We start from the raw sequence: 6,785 nt of genomic DNA on the forward strand, positions 1-6,785 counted from the left end.
TGAAAGAAAGACATGAATAATGTGATTGGGCTTTATCATAATTGCACCCAGTTATCTGCAGTTTTAACAGAGAACTGTTTGGATTCATCGGGACAACTTGGGAATTCCTCCATCCCTTTTTCTCTGGACCCCACTACCCAAATCTGTCTCTTTTCCCTCAGCTGTTCCTCCCTTTCGACATCTCCTGTTTCCGCTCCCTGTTTCTCTGATTCCTAAATTTAGAAACTCCGTCCCAGATACTTGCAGTATTTAGTGCTGACTGTAGTGAACCCTCACTATGCATCACTCTCATGTGACAACTGTGCTAATATCCAATAATAATGAAGATGAAACCTGTTATTCAGGTAAGCATCTGTCAAGGCGGCTCAATCGCTTGATGTTGACACTTAATTTTTAATTTTACCAGAACAAATTGGTCTGCGCGCGTCACGCATGCACTTGTGTTTGTTGCCTTACTGATTTGAGCAGTGAGTCAAAACTGTACATTCCTCCATCCTGCTTGATAATCTCATCAGTCCCCCTCCTCTTTCGCACTTCCATTTTCTTCTTTGGCTCTCCTTCTCTTTATTCTGCCGGTCTGCATCTCTCTCATCTCTTATCCACACTCAGGCCTTCAAGAACAAAAGCGAGGAACAGCTGCAGTGTCTGTGAAGGAAGGAAAGTCACCTTGAGGGATGACAGAGGGACAAAAATGGGAGAGAGAGATTGAGAGAGAATGAGAGGCAGAATGGAGGGGAGATTAGGGGGAAAACAGAGAGGGGACGGGAGGCAGAGAAACTGGCATTGTGATATTGTATGACTAATAAAGGGACAGCACTGCATCACTGCAGAACCCTGTTGGAAAAAAAGAGAAGTGTAGAACGATAAGATTAGCAGGCTTTATGGTTTTCTACTTTAGGCCAAGAGGAGTCCCACAATACTGCTTCAGACTACAATTTTATGACAAAGTCTCACACAGTTTTTCTAAAGGCCTTCTTTAATGTGTGTAAGAGTAAATGTAATTAATATCTGGTAGGATGTGTATCAGGAGCACTTTAAGAATGAAGAAATGTGGGCTTTAGATGAAAAAAGACAGTGAAGGACAAATTGCAGAAAAATAATCCAGTGCTATGTCAGAGCATTGGAATACAGCATGCTAGTAAACGTAAAATATGCTGCAATTATTTTGTTAAATATATTTATTTTTTCCCTAGTAAATATGTACTATTTTTATTGCCTTCATTTCATATAAATCCCACCCCATCCCAGCTGAGCAGTCTGAGGTAAATAAAAATCTATTTGGCCTGATTGAAGTAGAGTCCCAAATTGATGATGCATCTAGTCTATGGTGATTTGACCAACAAAATGAACAGAATAAGCTCATTACGATGCTGGATATCCGTTTTACTTTGCAGCTATTTTTATCACGAGCCATAGACAGCATAGCAGCAACAGCAACAGCAACAATAATAATAATAATAATAATAATAATAATAATAATAATAATAATAATAATAATGAACGGGAACAGTATGTTATGGTCGCCAATGGCGCCATCTTGTGTCCAAACGTTGGAACAATTGTAACTGATCACAGCTGAAATGCAACATTATCTGAAACTTTTCCGTCGTTTTTCGTTCTTTTCACTGTCTTTGTAATAGCAGTGGCGGTATTATTAAAACCTTTATTTTCGTACTGCTTTATGGCTCCCTGTGGCTCAGGACTATGACGTCTAGCGGCTTGAAGGGAAATTCTACCGTTACCTGAGTCCTCTAGATAGCTTTATGGCTCTATCTACTTACGTCAACTATCAGCTGTTGGGAGAGAATACGAAGTTCACATACAAACATATTTACTTCATACGTGTCACATAGGTAAAAAAACCATTTGGTATAGATTTACGATGTTGCAGCACATACCGCCGAAATAGCTCAGTTGGGAGAGCGTTAGACTGAAGATCTAAAGGTCCCTGGTTCGATCCCGGGTTTCGGCAGTAATGGTGTTGACTTTTTACCTCTTTTTGACCATTCAGTGCGTTATTTAGTAGGACTTTAATTTAAATATGAGCATCCACTAAAAGTGGATCATGTAACGTTTTGCCTAACATGACATAGCATATATTTAAGTATTAGCAACAACTTTCATTTCATCGACATAAAACATACAAAAGAGCCACATGCCATATTCACTCCTACACAGCTTTATAAAAATGTTTAAATTGTTTATTTTAAGCATATTAGGTTTCACAAATATGCATTGTGTTACACCCCGGCCTAGGCAACCGGAGTGCAACACGAAAAAAGTAAAAATAAAGGAAAAAAAAAAAACACACACACACAAAAAACCCCCACTAAAGCTCACCACCAAAATCCCGAAACGAAAGTATCGACAAATCTATTTACAACAAACTATTTATTTACAACAAAACACCAAACTATTTACAACACGGGGGAGCTCGCGACCATGACATACAGAAACACAGGGCTTAAATACATAGAAGGAGCAATTAGGGAATGGACCACAGGAGGGAAACACAGCTGGGGCAAATTAGACCTGACGAGACAAGGAAACGTAATCTGAACACACTAAGATAACACAGACTTTCAAAGTAAAACAGGAAACACATAACAGTCACGCCAAAACAAAACGCCTAAAACAATACACTGCCAACGCCGAACCGTAACAATTGTTTTATGGTTTGGATCATTTTTAACTGAATAATATTCAGTAGTTTTGGAGCATTTAATTATACTAACAAGTTATAAATTAACATAAAAGTGTACGATCTTAGTATCTGAACACATTTTTCATGTGCCAGCTGCATGGGTTTGTTCTGTCCTGTGTCGACCGACAAATGAAATCTAATGTTTAGGCATCGACGCAAATCAGCAGCACTGCAATTCGCAGATATTTCCACTAGAGGGCGGTCTTGGTCATCAAATCACTCAACATCATAGTGTTTACTTGCAGAGCTCAAAGCAATTAACAGTTAGTTTAGCAAGTTTCAAACTCATAAAGAGCAGTAAACAAGGGGCGTACAAGCGCTTATCGCCAAAAAAGATAATTTCATTCAAATAACAGACTTGTTTTGATTAACAGTAATTCATTTCCAGCATTCCTGGGAATATTCAGAATCTGGAAAAGCCCGTGTACTTAACTTTAATTAATATTATCCATCCTGTCTACATATAGATAGTTTGTAGAATAATGTGTCTGCTTTAAAGCAACAGTTTAGGCACTAAGTTTACTTAAATTTCTTCAAATTTCTCGTGGTGTGAGCTATAAAGGCCAGCTACAAAGAATATATATTATAGCATCTCTTATTTCTGTCTTACAATTTATTGTTTTCAAGGTAATGTAGAATTTATGTATGCAACCATTCAACGGCAAAGCATGAAGACAGGATATTAAAGAAGGAAAGAAAAGACATATTTTTAGAGGTAGGCATAAAACTTGTCATAGTACAGGGTGTTTGAGGATCTATTGGTGGAATGCATTGATGTAATAGTATATTCACATCCCTGCATTACTTATTCAGTGCATGGAGAACAATTCATTTGACGAACAGGAGGTGGGAATCATTTTTGGGTTAAGCTGATCATGAATTTTTCTGCAGTACAATTCAATCTAAATGTAGAAACAACAAAAAAAGCATGGCATGACAGACAGTTTAAAAAAAGTTACAGATTTGGTCTACAGATTTTAGTGCATAGACACATCCTATTTTTTCTTCTTCTTCTTCTTCTTTTAGTTTTTTGGATCATGTACCGACCTCCGTGCAGCCAGTTACCTTCTCTGTAAAAAGTTTTAAAAGTGTTCAGTCTTTCCTCAGTAACTATAGGATCTGTGTGGTCTTCAGAAATTTCTGAAACTGGATATTTCATCTTTCATCTCGCACAATGAAGAAATATGACCATGCCAACGCAGCTCCTTACACTGTGGACCTGTTATCTCGTCGAGGGTATAAAGGTGCGCCATTATCAGCAGCTATATGCAAAGAAAGTCGCTCACGTGACTTCTGTGACATCACTTTACACGTTAAATACCTGGAATTTACTGCCACTCATTTTTTTTGTTTCAGTATTTCAACACAGTAGTGATCTCTGTCACTTTTGTTTATCATTTTCACTGTTTCTTATTTTGGGTTTTCAAATGGGATCCAGATAAAAAGCTTTTAATCTGTGTGCATGAAGGTATCACTTAAAGACAGCTCTCACAGTCACCATGTCCATATATTTAGGATCAGGCAATCCTTGGAAAACCTACAATATCCTGCACACAGAATCCTTTACTTTTTTCCTACAATTTGTAGGTCTCCCCTCTCTCTTTATTTTCCTAAAAAAAAAAAGAGTTCACCTTTCTGGTACATTTAAAAAAGTGTAAACACACACCCTGGGCACCTGCTTCCTGTCACTGCCTCCTCTCCATCTACCACATGTTTTTGACCTTTGTACACAGTAAAAATGGCTCTATCAAAGTCTAAACTCATTCACTTCCATTTCAGCTTCAACTGGTTTTGTTTCTTTGCTAGTTTATTTATACACACTTTTCCCTTAAAACTCTGAACCCAGTGCTCTGTAAACATGACATAGGAATGCATTTTTGTGGGGGGGGGGGGGGGGGGGTTTGTTTTGCTTTTTTGTTAATACACGTGTCTGTGTGCTCATGAAGAAAAAAAGGGAGTTCATGTTTGTACTTGATTTTGATTTGCAGAACATGTTTTGTAACAGGTTTACCAGCTTACAGGATTGTTTTTCCATTTTCAAAAAGTTAACAGTGAATATGAACTATTAAAATCAGACTTTCTTTATGGATTGTGTAAATGTATTTGTTTGTTTACACTGGTTTTGCCAGATGTTTTTTTCTGGTAAAAGGGAGTTTTTCCTTCAAACTTTTGCCAAGCGCTTGCTGATAGAAGGTCATCAAATTGTTTGTGTTTTCTCTCTAATGCTATATGGTTTTTAACTTGCCGTATAAAGTGCCCTGAGATGACTGTTGTTGTTACTTGGCACTATATAAATAAAACTCCAGTGAACTGAACTGACAAGTTTAAGTCAACCCTTTTCTGATATACAGATACAAAAAAGGGCATCATATGAATTTTGGGGGAAATAGTTAAGTGGTTTGCGTTTTAACATTTAACTTTAGTGTTATTATATAACAGAGCATTATATAACAAGGAAGTGCCTGGGTAAAAAAAAAAAGGTATTTATGCTAAACCATGCTCTTCCTGAACAGTCTGAAAAAAAGAAAGATATACTACTTGTTTAGTGGTATCCTAACCCATATTTACCTCAGCGTTGTATTGACCAAGGATGCAAATCTTTTGCGAGTTTAATAACACACTGAACAAACTGATGACTCAGAAACTGTGCAACTCACCCCTTTTCAACCCTTTATGGACAATTATGGTCAGGTAGAAGTGTGAGTGTGTGTCTGTGTGCTTGTGGATGTGTTAGTCAGATTAGTCATTATATATTAACAACAAAATAAACTCTTGATGTGTACTGTATTATGTAGAAATTTCTGACTCAGCTTTAGCCTTTCTCACTGAAGACCTTTGGACATGTCACTGCAGGGTAACTCATTAAATTGGACTATAAGCCACTTTCTTTGAAATGACCCAGTAAGCAGTGAAAGGCAAGCAAAACACACTGCAGCACCTTAAACTGTTAGATTGTGATTTGATTCCACTGTCTTGTGTGAAAAAGACAAGGAGTGTGTTCAGTTTTTAAAAGTCTGGCCCAGAGGTGACCTGAATGAAAGCAGTTGGGAATCCTTATTCGCTGCACTCGTGCGTTTCCCCCTATAAAAAAAAAAAATCTAAATGTTTACTCAGCATTTGTGTTGAATTTCAATGTCAGCACTGCAGGCAGAGGACAGGATGAGTGCTTTGTTTTGCTAACTTTCTGTACTTACCCAGTCCACTCCCACAGTGTGCTTCCTCTTTCCAGACCTCAGATCCTCTGAAAAAGAGAAATGACAAAGTCACTGGGTAAGAAATCAGACTTCTAACCCAGAGTAACACAGAGACTGACCTCTGAGAAAGTGGAAAAACAGACACTGAAAAAGAGCCAGTCACTGATATTGTTACTTTCAACACATTATCATTGAGCACAGACACTGGCCTGTCTATTAGTTACAGACATGGAGCCAAATGCACAAAAGCCAGTCTGACTTCCTGTCTCTACCTGTTCAAGTCTCACCTGCTCCAGATAGTCAGCAGCTGTTTCATGTTACCACAAATGCAAAATTGCCATTATCACAACAAAAGCAAAAGGACAGGTTGTGTGATGGGTTTTCTTATCCACCTTGAGACTTTAATACATATTATCTAACACCTGGGATTTGGCAGGTTAAGGAACCTTAAGATCGGTTGTAACGTTCAACAGGGGGAAAAGGATCACTTAGAAAAAAGTCAAATAGTAATTTATTTCAGCTGACCCGTGCTTTGTGGATTTAACTACCTGAGTTCAACTAGATATAAGCAGATGTTTCATGAGCTGCATGGCTGATTTTACAACCTAGATACTGTAAGGCTGGCATAAAATGTCAAATTCATTGAGTGAATCAAATCACATCATATTTTCTACCCATTTGTATACTGCAATTAGTTTCACAAAAACACAACATAACATAACAGCAACACATTGTCTATAGATCCGATTTGAAAACTTTAAAGTAAATTAGGACAGTAAGATTTAAATTTCCAGTTTACCAAATTTCACCTGCTTTGAAAACAATCTCTCTTCTTCCTCCCGTGGCCTTTCTTTCTTACATCTTTCTATCTCTGTCAGTATTGAACT

This window comes from Aulonocara stuartgranti (genome assembly GCF_965226115.1).
Source record: "Aulonocara stuartgranti genome assembly, chromosome: 5".
Taxonomy (NCBI): Eukaryota; Metazoa; Chordata; class Actinopteri; order Cichliformes; family Cichlidae; genus Aulonocara; species Aulonocara stuartgranti.